Below are 14,198 nucleotides of genomic sequence, written 5' to 3' on the forward strand. Positions count from 1 at the left end.
GAAATGGAAAAAAGAACACATTGACACCGGTGTGTCAGACCCACCACACTTGCTCCGGACACTGCGAGAGGGCTGTACAAGCAATGATCACCCGCACGGCACAGCGGACACACCAGGAACCGCGGTGTTGGCCGTCGAATGGCGCTAGCTGCTCAGCATTTGTGCACCGCCGCCGTCAGTGTCAGCCAGTTTGCCGTGGCATACGGAGCTCCATCGCAGTCTTTAACACTGGTAGCACGCCGCGACAGAGTGGACGTGAACCGTATGTGCAGTTGACGGACTTTGAGCGAGGGCGTATAGTGGGCATGCGGGAGGCCGGGTGGACGTACCGCCGAATTGCTCAACACGTGGGGCGTGAGGTCTCCACAGTACATCGATGTTGTCGCCAGTGGTCGGCGGAAGGTGCACGTGCCCGTCGACCTGGGACCGGACCGCAGCGACGCACGGATGCACGCCAAGACCGTAGGATCCTACGCAGTGCCGTAGGGGACCGCACCGCCACTTCCCAGCAAATTAGGGACACTGTTGCTCCTGGGGTATCGGCGAGGACCATTCGCAACCGTCTCCATGAAGCTGGGCTACGGTCCCGCACACCGTTAGGCCGTCTTCCGCTCACGCCCCAACATCGTGCAGCCCGCCTTCAGTGGTGTCGTGACAGGCGTGAATGGAGGGACGAATGGAGACGTGTCGTCTTCAGCGATGAGAGTCGCTTCTGCCTTGGTGCCAATGATGGTCGTATGCGTGTTTGGCGCCGTGCAGGTGAGCGCCACAATCAGGACTGCATACGACCGAGGCACACAGGGCCAACACCCGGCACCATGGTGTGGGGAGCGATCTCCTACACTGGCCGTACACCACTGGTGATCGTCGAGAGGACACTGAATACTGCACGGTACATCCAAACCGTCATCGAACCCATCGTTCTACCATTCCTAGACCGGCAAGGGAACTTGCTTTTCCAACAGGACAATGCACGTCCGCATGTATCCTGTGCCACCCAACGTGCTCTAGAAAGTGTAAGTCAACTACCCTGGCCAGCAAGATCTCCGGATCTGTCCCCCATTGAGCATGTTTGGGACTGGATGAAGCGTCGTCTCACGCGGTCTGCACGTCCAGCACGAACGCTGGTCCAACTGAGGCGCCAGGTGGAAATGGCATGGCAAGCCGTTTCACAGGACTACATCCAGCATCTCTACGATTGCCTCCATGGGAGAATAGCAGCCTGCATTGCTGCGAAAGGTGGACATACACTGTACTAGTGCCGACATTGTGCATGCTCTGTTGCCTGTGTCTATGTGCCTGTGGTTCTGTCAGTGTGATCATGTGATGTATCTGACCCCAGGAATGTGTCAATAAAGTTTCCCCTTCCTGGGACAATGAATTCACGGTGTTCTTATTTCAATTTCCAGGAGTGTATATGTGACATGAGGTATTCTAAGCTACCAATATTTCCATCCATTTCTTCCCCTTCATTTTCCACAGAAATAATACAATACAAACACACGATATCTTGCCTTGATATATGTCAACTATATTTTTCGTGTATCGTATTCGTTTGTTTCTGAACAGTGTTGTCAGCTCATTCATCTGTGTAATAAATGCTCTCTGGCCAATTCTGACGTCACTGGTCAAAGCCGATGGGTTGTAACCCCTGCTTCACTAGAACCATAATCTGAACCGATATACACGATAAAGTCTTTTCTCCCATATTTAATACAACAAACTAATTACTAATTTAGAAGCATTCGCTCAAATGAGACACATTTACTTCGTGGTTCTGGTAGCACGTATGTGTACGACGTCTTATCCAATTCTGAGCACTGGGATATGATACATGCAGCAACGCAAGTCTACAAACAGAACCGTCTAAAATCACGACATTTTTACAGTTGTAGATTACGTTAATGTTTATATCTGTGTTTTTGCCTCATTTTTACTCCAAAGTAAAAATTAGTGGAGGGTAGGACAATTTCGTTGATGCGTAATAAGAAAAGCAGACGTATGAAGCCTTGTTGGGTATTGGTGGCGGATGGCGGAACAAATTCTCACAACCAAATTTACCCTGTTAGGGCGTGGGTGGCGAGGGGGCGGGGGGGGGGGGGGGAGGTGAGGGGACGTAGAGTTTCATCATCTTTGTACCAATCTTCTGGGCCAAATTACCAAACCCTCCGCTGTGTCTCATGAAGTAAGAACGTTTGACAATGTTAATAGTAATCCTTCCAGACGGCTGGAGATGTTAAACATACCAGGTCTTTCAATGTTGTTCGAGTCGACACAAATTCTTCACCACACTATACACACAGCTTTTGCAGTCACCTACACGATAATGGCACTCCGTCTTCAGGTCACAAGTGGTCGATCGAGACCATCTGACCACCGTGTCATCCTCAGTTGAGGATGAGGATAGGAGGGGCATGTGGTCAGCTCACCGCTCTCCCAGTCGTTATGATGGTTTTCTGTGACCGGAGCCGCTACTGTTCGGTCGAGTAGCTCCGCAATTGGCATCACGAGGCTGAGTGCTCTCCGAAAAATGGCAACAGCGCATGGTGGCCTGGTTTGTCACCCACCCAAGTGCCGGCCAAGCCCGACAGCGCTTAACTTCGGTGATCTCACGGGAACCGGTGTATCCACTGCGGCATGGCCGTTGCCACCTACACGATAACGATACGCGTAAAACATAATAAGCGTCCTTTCTTTACTAATAACTTACAACAGAAAGTGGGTTTCCTGTTTCAAGAAAACCGCAATCCATTGATTTCAGCTCTCGTCTTCCATCCCTAGTAGCGTCCACTTTGATAACTTATCATTAATCTTTAACCATTCTCGAGCGAACCAGTTCCACGTCTACGTCAGTGCGAGTGAACCACATCAAATACAACTTACAGACCGGCTTGTTTGGAAGCCAGAATTAACTGCCAGATATTATTACCAATTCACGCTGTAAACAATTTGGCAGAAATATTGATGAATGCACTCGCACTGTGCTGAATACTGTTGACTTGCGCCTGTAATATGCACGTACTTGATCCGCCGGTAACACTCTATCACGTTCTCCTATTCCACTGCCTGTAACAAAATATTGTTTCCAGGAACGCGCAAAAGGTTCAGGTCGAAATAATTCACACTGGGCTCAGGTAAAATTGTTAGACCACTACGACGATTTAGAAACAAACGTAAAATTTGCGCTGCACAGTTCGCTGCGTATAGCTATTCATAGTTGAGTCTTCATTGATGGCAGGTACAGGTTTTCAATAAATATTTTAGCGTTGTTACGCAAAGTAAACAATTTTTTTGTATCACATACTTTTACTTCGGTGTGGTGCAAGTAACAGCCTCCATGGTACAACATCGAGGCGAATACGGAGCCACTCTTCATATATTCTCTTTAAACGTACACCTCTTGATGCATTTATATTTCACACGAAGGTATATAGTCTGTAGCGTTGCTTTTGGGGGACGAAAAGAAAAAGAATTGTTATTTTATTTTTTTGAAAAATGTCGAAAAAGTGAATAATTTGGTGGGCCACTTGGCAATAGAATCAGGGATTGACTACACTATTACAATAACATACGTTGAGCATTAAATACCTGAATAAGAGCAGCATATTGATATATATATATATATATATATATATATATATATATATATATATATATATACACTCCTGGAAATGGAAAAAAGAACACATTGACACCGGTGTGTCAGACCCACCATACTTGCTCCGGACACTGCGAGAGGGCTGTACAAGCAATGATCACACGCACGGCACAGCGGACACACCAGGAACCGCGGTGTTGGCCGTCGAATGGCGCTAGCTGCGCAGCATTTGTGCACCGCCGCCGTCAGTGTCAGCCAGTTTGCCGTGGCATACGGAGCTCCATCGCAGTCTTTAACACTGGTAGCATGCCACGACAGCGTGGACGTGAACCGTATGTGCAGTTGACGGACTTTGAGCGAGGGCGTATAGTGGGCATGCGGGAGGCCGGGTGGACGTACCGCCGAATTGCTCAACACGTGGGGCGTGAGGTCTCCACAGTACATACATGTTGTCGCCAGTGGTCGGCGGAAGGTGCACGTGCCCGTCGACCTGAGACCGGACCACAGCGACACACGGATGCATGCCAAGACCGTAGGATCCTACGCAGTGCCGTAGGGGACCGCACCGCCACTTCCCAGCAAATTAGGGACACTGTTGTTCCTGGGGTATCGGCGAGGACCATTCGCAACCGTCTCCATGATGCTGGGCTACGGTCCCGCACACCGTTAGGCCGTCTTCCGCTCACGCCCCAACATCGTGGAGCCCGCCTCCAGTGGTGTCGCGACAAACGTGAATGGAAGGACGAATGGAGACGTTTCGTCTTCAGCGATGAGAGTCGCTTCTGCCTTGGTGCCAATGATGGTCGTATGCGTGTTTGGCGCCGTGCAGGTGAGCGCCACAATCAGGACTGCATACGACCGAGGCAGACAGGGCCAACACCCGGCATCATGGATCATGGTGTGGGGAGCGATCTCCTACACTGGCCGTACACCACTGGTGATCGTCGAGGGGACACTGAATAGTGCACGGTACATCCAAACCGTCATCGAACCCATCGTTCTACCATTCCTAGACCGGCAAGGGAACTTGCTGTTCCAACAGGACAATGCACGTCCGCATGTATCCCGTGCCACCCAACATGCTCTAGAAGGTGTAAGTCAACTACCCTGGCCAGCAAGATCTCCGGATCTGTCCCCCATTGAGCATGTTTGGGACTGGATGAAGCGTCGTCTCACGCGGTCTGCACGTCCAGGACGAACGCTGGTCCAACTGAGGCGCCAGGTGGAAATGGCATGGCAAGCCGTTCCACAGGACTACATCCAGCATCTCTACGATCGTCTCCATGGGAGAATAGCAGCCTGCATTGCTGCGAAAGGTGGATATACACTGTACTAGTGCCGACATTGTGCATGCTCTGTTGCCTGTGTCAATGTGCCTGTGGTTCTGTCAGTGTGATCATGTGATGTATCTGACCCCAGGAATGTGTCAATAAAGTTTCCCGGGACAATGAATTCACGGTGTTCTTATTTCAATTTCCAGGAGTGTGTATATATATATATATATATATATATATATATATATATATATATATCATTTTTATAGTCGCGATGTAGTCATACCCGGATCAACAATAAGGGACCAGAAGATTTATAGACTTTAAAAGAAATGCAACACTTCACAAAAAAGTTGGTTCAGAAATAACAGGGAAACGATAATGTTCCTTCTGCCTCATGCTGCGTTCGACCCACCAGCGTGATCGTGATTTCTGGTGATGAAGTAACACAAAATAACTATAATTCAAGTAAATGAGGAGATGGAAATTATCAAGGTTAATTTACTAAAATAAGCACACTTATCTGTAACACACCTTTTTTTTTTAATGCTACGTACCTTTTCATATTAAATTACAATAGATGACCGTTGTGGTTAAATACTTTATACATAACAGTCAAAATGTCATCTTGATGCTGTCTATTCGTAATCAGTTACAAGAAACTACATGTTTTCTGATTGAAAAAAAATAACATTTAGCATATTCACTCAATATTTTCACATAGAATACAAAATACAGTTGCAGAACGCAGCAAGTCCGCGTCCGCCTTTCATAGAATACAAACAGTAAAAGGTGAGGCGTCAAAAGCCTCATTTGTCTTGAAACAACAGAATTCTTTTTTATACCATTAATCGATACATGTACATAGAGATTTACAGGAACTGCGCAAGAAAGGCAAAGATAAGGAATAATAGACTCTGTCCTCTGTCGCTGCTATGCGATGGTTCATTTCTTTTACTTTACATTTGTTCGATAACTTTAGGCCATCAGGCATTTACTATTGAGCGTATATTAATATTTGTGAGGCGAAAATTACTAATATTACACTGCCTCCCACGAGGAGGGAAGGAATACCGAAGGTATTACTTTCATCCTCATGCCCATTGGAATATTTGTAATTTTCGGGTGTAACATACAGGTTATTAAAAGTTTCATTTCACACTCATTCCATAATAAAAGAATTAACGTTTCAATTTGTAATTACTGACGGTGGATCATTGTGAATTTGTTTTGTGTTTCTATCAGTGTTTGCATGGATTCAGTCTTTCTTGATGATTCTTAAAATTAAGGCTTTAAGTACACATATTTACAAAATTTATAAGGAAATAGAGTCACACTTCATTTTTCATCAATGCAAAAGTAATTTCACTATCACGACTGGTACACAACTTTCTGTTTTGACCGTATTCATTATATTGTCATCGTCTTGTCGAATGATTGCCTTGTCCGTTGTCGCACTTAATTATACATTTATTTTCGTCGCACATACACTATTTATGATAGACTTGGATTGTAGAGCGGCCACTGGTGATGGCTTGGACAAGAAAACCCATATCTTTCACTTTCAGGGCTCGAGTGTGGCTCTCCGAATTATTTCACATATGAAACAGATAAAATATCTTATATTAGAATAGCTTACATAACTAATTTTATATACATGTGGGATGGGATATAGGAAGGATCGGATCCTTTGGCGTATTTTCGTGTGCTTATTTTCATTCGTATTGTGACCTCTCGTTAAAGTTACATTTCAACAGTGTTCAGAGGTGAACTTGTGACTTATCTCTGTGTACAATCAGTCATTATACTCATTACGCTAACTTCTCTATCTTAGAGTCTCTCAGAAGGTTTATGATACATACAAAAATGTTTTCAGTACTGGGTGTGAACGTTTTTGCTACAGAATGTAGCGCAAAACAACTGTGTTGGCGGTTGAACGTTTACATTCTTTCGTCACATGGTGGCTGTCCGCCTCCACTGTTGCGAGCAATCTTGAAATTCAGTCTGTGCGCGTGCACGTGACCGGAGCTTTCTTGCAGAGCGTTGATTTTGCGTTTGAGATGTCGTGCGTCGCTTTTGTTCGGCGGATCGTGGCTTTGTGCTTTTTAGATTGCTGGAGGGAGCGTCTGCCACCGAAACTGCCTCACATCACTTCCTGTCCACTATCCAATTACGGATTCACAGGTAAATGGTAGCTACCGTTGCAACTGCATGTGTGGAATGACACTGATTATTACACACTGCACACGTCAATGAACTTTTCACACATATGGTGCAGTAGAATACTGCCACTGAAAATCGTCGAACTTTAAAACTTCACTTGCACTGTGGTGAGCGTCTGCGTGAACGGTGTATTAACAGAAATTCTCGCTTCATAACATCACACGGTGTTTACAAATTGATTTACATACTAATACTTACAAGAGTTCATTTAAATCGAGAAATAATCTAATTGACCACTTTGAATCAGAACAATTGTTTCTTAATTAGTCTTTTTTTTACTATTTATGCCTATGGTCACAGGTAAGCTATTATAAGTCCTTTTTCTTTGACCAAATTCATTCCAATCTCCTTTACAAATTAATTTCATTCATAGTAATCTTTATCACGCTTGTTTATTCATTTAGTAGGCCCAATGCATTTTTTTTAATACTCATCTTATTTAGTGACTTGTGAGGGGAGCTTCATTTATGTCAAAGTTTCTCTCGTATGTGCTTGTCTTTAAAGAAAGTTCGAGGACAGATTTGAAAATAGCAATTCCGCCTCTGGATTTCGTGTAGAAATACAAACAGTCGAAAAAAGAAAAGTGGGCAAAGCGGGCCTACTCGCGGATCGTCGACAGAATTTAAATTGCTCCTCAACCAGGTCGAAAATTTAATTTACATTGCGCATTACAAAAGCAATATGCGCGTCGCGAACCCACTCATTTTTATACGTAGTGCCTCACTTCCCAAGCACACGTGTATCTTTACAAGTTGATCCTGCGGAGTGGATAGGATCAAGGATCTTAAAGGATTTGCAATTAGGAAAGGGATTCAATAATCACATAATCACAGAGAAAACAATAAATTTTGAAGTACGCACGTAAAATAAAAATCTATCACTTCAAGCATGTATATCTAATATGTATCTTGCTGCAGCTTGCTTACTACTCTTTGCTCATTTCTTAGACTAAGTCAAGTTTATGCATTACGCATTTGGGTATTAATTATCATTTGTATATGTAAGCCTCTCACTAGAGTGTTGTTTGCTGCTGTGGCGACCTGTGAAGCTTGGGCGAGATTCTAATTCTATTTGCTGCTAGCTTGTGAATTTGCAGTATCGCTAATGCTCAATAGCATCGTGAAGTTGCCGTAATAAACCATGTTACTCATATGTTCCTTTACTCAGCTTGTTTATAGTCTGGACTGGTTCTACTTTGCGTTATACAATAAACTTCCTTTTTATTCCATCACGCTTTTACTTAAGGTTAACGTTAGGTCTTTTTAGAACAATCGCACTGCGTTATCAATCTGTTCTTGCTTAATCCTAGGTATCTGTTTATTTCAAAGAGATGTTTTATCGCTGGCACAGCACTGTGCTGGAACTTACAAGTTAAATCTACTGACTGTTTTGCGCTAACAGGTGGTGCCTTATTTACGTCACATTTGAAAATAGGAAATAGCCTCATGGAATCGAATCTTTTCACCTACTTCCATCTTTTGTCTGGACGTTAAATATTTTCTTTCAAAACAGGTCATTAATTTGTCCTCGATTAAATTTCTCTTACTAATACTAAGCACATATAATCATCATTATCATATTACTATTTACCGAGAGAAGTGCATTATTCGCTCCTTCCTGCTCGTTTTAAAATTACTATTTAGCGAGAGAAGTGCATTATTCGCTCCTTCCTCTTTCCTCCTTTTAGTACCTCGGGGCTAATTAATACCTCTCGAGTACATAATTTTTTTTACATACTAACTTATAACTAAAGTTGAAAATCGCCTCTAGGACATGTCCTCCTGTTTACATAAAGATTATTCATGTAAATACTTGTCTACAACTTATTCTGTCCGTAGTCAGTTCAGTTCTTGTCACTCATTGGTTAATCCTGATCTCCAACACCTTAGAATTTTCTTACAGCTTAAATTAACTTAATTCCTGGTTTTACAAAATTTTCTTAAATCATGATGTTGGAACAATCCTTTGATTTTATGCGTGGCAGGGTCAGATAACAAATAGCTACCAATGTGTGGTTTCCTCATTATCACAAAGGGACCTTCATAAATGTGTTGCCACTTACGATTCTTGTTTAACAACAGGGATGGTTTAAAGTGAGTCCTGACTAATAACTTTTCTCCTTCTTTGAAATCGATAACTCTGTTTACCTTCTTATCAAATGCCTTTTTTCGGAGGTTAGCATACGTTGTCAATGATATGAGAGCTTGCCTGATTTTTGCATCTAGGTCCAATTCGTTGTCTTTTAACTTTCTAAGGGGGTCTATCCATTCATTCCTTTCTTTTGATGTTGACATTAACTCATGTGGTGCGAATCTGGTCGACAGATGAGGAAGGTGGTTCACAATCTGTTCGAAAGGTGTTAAGAAGCCTACCCACTTAGATTCCTTATTCGGAATGTACGTCCTTATAAATCTGTTAAATTCTTTGAAGATTCTTTCTGTCGGATTCGATTGCGGTCGAAACAGGGATATCAAAATTTGTTTGATTCCATGGCGAGCAAGAAATGCACGCCACAGGCGTGATGTGAAATTTGAAGCATTATCGGACAAGATTGATTCTGGAACCCCGAATCGTGGGAAATAATCATTTTCAATGCGACGAATTATCGGATTTGCACAATAAGATTTCACTGCGTACAGTCTTATGTGCTTAGAAAAATTGTCCAGGATTGCTACTAAGCATTTAGCTCCTCCCCTAACGGTGAGTAGTGGACCTGCCAGATCAATACTAAGAAGCTGTTTTGGCCTTTCGGCAATTATTGGATTTAGTGGGATTGAAGTGGAAATGTTTAAGGATTTTGCCTTTTGACAGATGACACACTATCTCAATAATTTATGGATTCTCTGATGTAGATTCGGAACATAACAGTAAATCGAGATTTTCCTTTTACATTTTTCTGGTCCGTAGTGACCCCATGAAATATGAGTGTACCACAGAAGATGTTCAATGAAATTTCGAGGGATGCAAACACACCACCTCTCAGATGACTCAGACGTCTTATGAAATAGCACTTGGTTATGAACTTCATAAAACTTGGACAACTTGTGGGCTGAATTTTCGTGAAGAATTTGTCTAACCTTTTTCCATTTTGGATCTGTATTTTGAAGAATCTGAACCTGCCTACATAACTGAAGAAAATACTTTCTGTGAGTTGGATATTTCATTAACAAAGCTTTATAATTAGACATTTGTTCCACCAGTTCGCTGGTTTCTGGTAAGCCCTCAGGTGAGCGAGAAAAAGGCGTCTGCTATAACATTACCTTTACCTTTTATATATATAATGTCAAAGTCATATTCCTGCAGGAATAAGCACCATCGAGTAAGACGGGGATGTTGTAACTTGCATGAAAGGAGGAATGATAAGGCTTGATGGTCTGAATAGACTTTAATTTTTCTTCCATAGATATAATAGTTAAATCGCCTAAAAGCCCATACTACGGCGAGTGCCTCCAACTCCGTAACCGAATAAGACTTTTCTCACTCAGATAATACTCGACTCGCAAAGCTGATCACTTGGATTTGCTCGTGTCCATTTACTAATTGAATCTGCAAAAGACAAGCGCCGATACCCACAAAGGAAGTGACTGCAGTAATGCAAAATTCCTTATCCATCTGAGGATGATGGAGAATGTTACTGTTAACCAGACTGTCTTTAATTTTCTGAAATCCGTCTTGGCATTCCGGCGTCCAATTCCAATGTGAATTCTTTTTTAAAAGGTTGTGAAGAGCGGGATTGTTCAGTACCTGATTGGGAACAAAACGTCTGAAAAATGACGTAAGACCGATAAATCCTTTCAGTTGCCTTTTTGTAACAGGGGTTGGAAATTTTTTTATAGCAGTCAATTTTTCCGGGTCAGGTTTAATTCCTTCAGGGGTGATGATGTGTCCTCAAAATTTAATTTCACTTTTTCCAAACTTGGATTTCTTAAGATTTGCTGTAACAATCGTTGAAATACCTTTTGCAGAAGGGCCACATGATCTTCCCAATTTTTCGATGCTACATGAACGTCATCCACATAGATTGTTACCTCATCTAAAGTTCAGGACCTAGTACATAGTCAAGGGCAGAAATAAAAATTCCGGAACTCACATTTAGTCCAAACGGTACAACTTTGAAATGGTAAGATCTACCTGCAAATATAAACGCAGTGTACTTCCTAGACTCCTGCGCAAGTTTAACTTGCCAGTAACTGCTTTTCAATTCAAGGGTGCTCAAATACTTAACTCCGTGAAAGTTCTGCAGATGCTGTTCAAGAGCCTCTGGTCTCGTTCTTATGGGTACTATAATTTTATTGATTAATCTTGCATCTAGGACTAGCCTTACGCTACCATCTGATTTTAGTACAGACAATAAAGGACTCGAATAAGGTGAATGAGATACTTCTATCACATTCCAGCGTAACATTTTCCTGATCTCGCACTTGACAGCTTCGCGTCTCGCTTATGGTATGGAATAGCTTGTTCTACAGTAGGTTGAATGGGGCAGGACATCCATTCGATATTCAAAGCCTTTTATTAGTCCAGGTTTCTTAGAAAATACTCGAACGTAATCTATTAACAAATTGTAAAGCTCATTCTTCTGTTGTTTGGGTAATTCAGTGGACTCACTAGCTATACCGTATAATTCATTCTGACCGGGAATTAGGTTTTTCTACTCATCATCATTAACACTTTCAAGATCTGTCATGTCTTCTGTCTGACTGTACTGTTGTCTTTTAGTCCATGGCCGTACTGTTATTTGAAGAGCCCCAAAGTTTGTCTTCACCTTACTTCTTAACAAATTTACAGTTACTTGTTGCTGGCTGGCTACTAGAGTACAGATTCCACACTCGATGTCAATTTTAGCTTTCGTCTGCCTCAAGAATTCCATACTCAGGATACATGGCACTGATAGGTTTTTAACAATAAGAAAAATGCACGTTACTGAAATAGACTCTATCTGGGTTTGAAGCTGAGTCTGAAGATTTACACGTTGTGTTAGTGGACCAATTGCTCCCGAAACGGTGCAACCTTGAATTGGAAGTGATAAAACTTTGCATACAGAGGATATTTGCTTAAATAAACATAAAGATAATACATTTATATTAGCTCCTGTATCTACAGTGGCTGTTACTGGTATGTTGGCAATTGATACTCTTATGCAAGCTTGAACTTGTTCGTCCCATACGTCATCATTGTCTTTCGTCTCAGTGTCTGCTACTAGATCATCCCGTAAGTTTGTCTCTTTGTCATACCTAATTGCTTTAATTTCGTGTGGACTAAAGGACAGGGTGCCCCCATTCATACCTGCAGCATCCTCTAGGAGGCTCAAAAATGCTGCTTATAATTTTCCGATCGACGCTTATTTTCCTGCTGATTTATATTTCTTAAAGTTTCTTCCGTCTGGAACTGGTGTTGGTTTTATGGTACGAACTCTGTTTGAAATGGATCTTGTTGTCCTGGCGTATTCGCTTGCGCATAATAAATTTGCGTATTATGCGGGCGTTTAGGCTTCAGACTTCCCGAAGGTCCGTTCGCTTGTTGCGTGAAGTGTATATTTTGTGGCTGAAAGGTATTTTGCTGTGGCTTGTGTTGACTGTAACCGTTACTGAAAGGTGTACGTTGGTCTCCACTCCACCTTGATTATGCCATTTATTTCCTTTCCACTGACGATTTGAATCGTAAGACTGATCGTTTTGATAATTACCGTTGATCGGTTGCGAGTTTCCATATTGCTGGGGCTGTGTATTATAAAGTGCATTTACGTACTGAGGTGGTGACGAATTATATGTTGGATTGTATCTCTGGCCGTTATTGTACTTATTTTTGTATTTACTGTTGGAGTACGTAGTGTGTTAATTTTTAAACCGTTGTGGGGTTGGTACTGGCCGTCGCTGTGACGCGCTTTCGCTCGGCCACCATTGTTGCCTGCGTATTCTGTGTTGTGCTGGCCGTCTGCACTGAAGTGGGCGTTGCCAACTTCAACTCTATCGTCCTCGTAAATCAGATCTAACGATTCTAACACAGATAGGAAAGTGTCCGAATCGTCCTCAGACACGTTACTAACTTTTCTCTGATCGCAATCGGTAGCTTAGTTTTTTGAATCATAATAAAGTCTTTGGCGGTGATCGGCGAATCCCATAACATGATTTTCGCAAAATACTTTTCAAAATATCTTCTCAAACTATCGCGCTTACTGTTAAACACTTTGGCGTTGTAAACCTCTTTTCTCAGGCGCTGCTGCACACCAGGACTCCAGAATTTAGCTAAAAACATCTGTTCAAACTCCTTGTAACTTTTACAAGAGTCGACCATTTCGGTTCCCCATAAGGCAGCATCCCCTACGATAAATCCAGTAATGAATTGAATTCGCTGGCGGTCACTCCAGCTATTCGGGAAAATTCCTGAAAAATTTCGGAGGAACACTATAGGAAGAATTTCTCTTTTCTGTGGGTGAAAAGTCGGAAAAACACGATGTTTGATCACGCTTTCCTCCTGTATCAAACTGACAAAAGTGGGTGGGCTGGTACTCTGGTTAAATTGTGCTTCTATAGAACTATGAGTTTGAGCGTTATCAAATGGTGAACGGTAATGTACCTGCTGTTGTTCATTACATCGTGGTGAATTATTCCACTCTCCTGACACGGGAGGTGGGGAATTTTTAACTTGACATTTTAGTGTACGAGCTTCATCACCTATCTGTTGACGCCATTCAGGTAAATCTTCAGCTAACGTTCGTCTTATCTGGCCTAATTCTGACATCATCGTGTCTCCTGTTTTTCCAGGGGCTGCCAATGTTTCAAAGGTCACGTTTTTGACAGTTTCCCTGAGTTCGTTCTTGACCTTGTTTTCTATGAATCCGTCTTTGTTTTTAATCCACTCTTGGTAGTGGTCGGACAATGCCTCAGCATGTGCCTTAACAGTATTCTTTATTTGATCCTCTACATTAAGAGTCTCAATCTGTTTGGAAAGATCATCAACAACATTCTCGATCGTGTCTACTGCGGTTTTAACTCCTTTGACCTCATCAGAGATTGGAGTATAATCTTCTTTTAAGGTCGCTGCTAGTTTTTGATATTCCATCACTTTTGAATTGATCTCTCCCTTGGCTGCTTCGATTTTTT

General features: G+C 42.5%; 1 pseudogene; it reads right to left on the reverse strand.

Annotated features, from left to right (window-relative positions):
• Positions 1-2,531: 2,531 nt before the first annotated feature.
• On the reverse strand, positions 2,532-2,649 carry LOC124722632 (annotated as a pseudogene).
• Positions 2,650-14,198: the final 11,549 nt, after the last annotated feature.

The sequence above is a fragment of the Schistocerca piceifrons genome, chromosome 1 (assembly GCF_021461385.2).
Source record: "Schistocerca piceifrons isolate TAMUIC-IGC-003096 chromosome 1, iqSchPice1.1, whole genome shotgun sequence".
Taxonomy (NCBI): Eukaryota; Metazoa; Arthropoda; class Insecta; order Orthoptera; family Acrididae; genus Schistocerca; species Schistocerca piceifrons.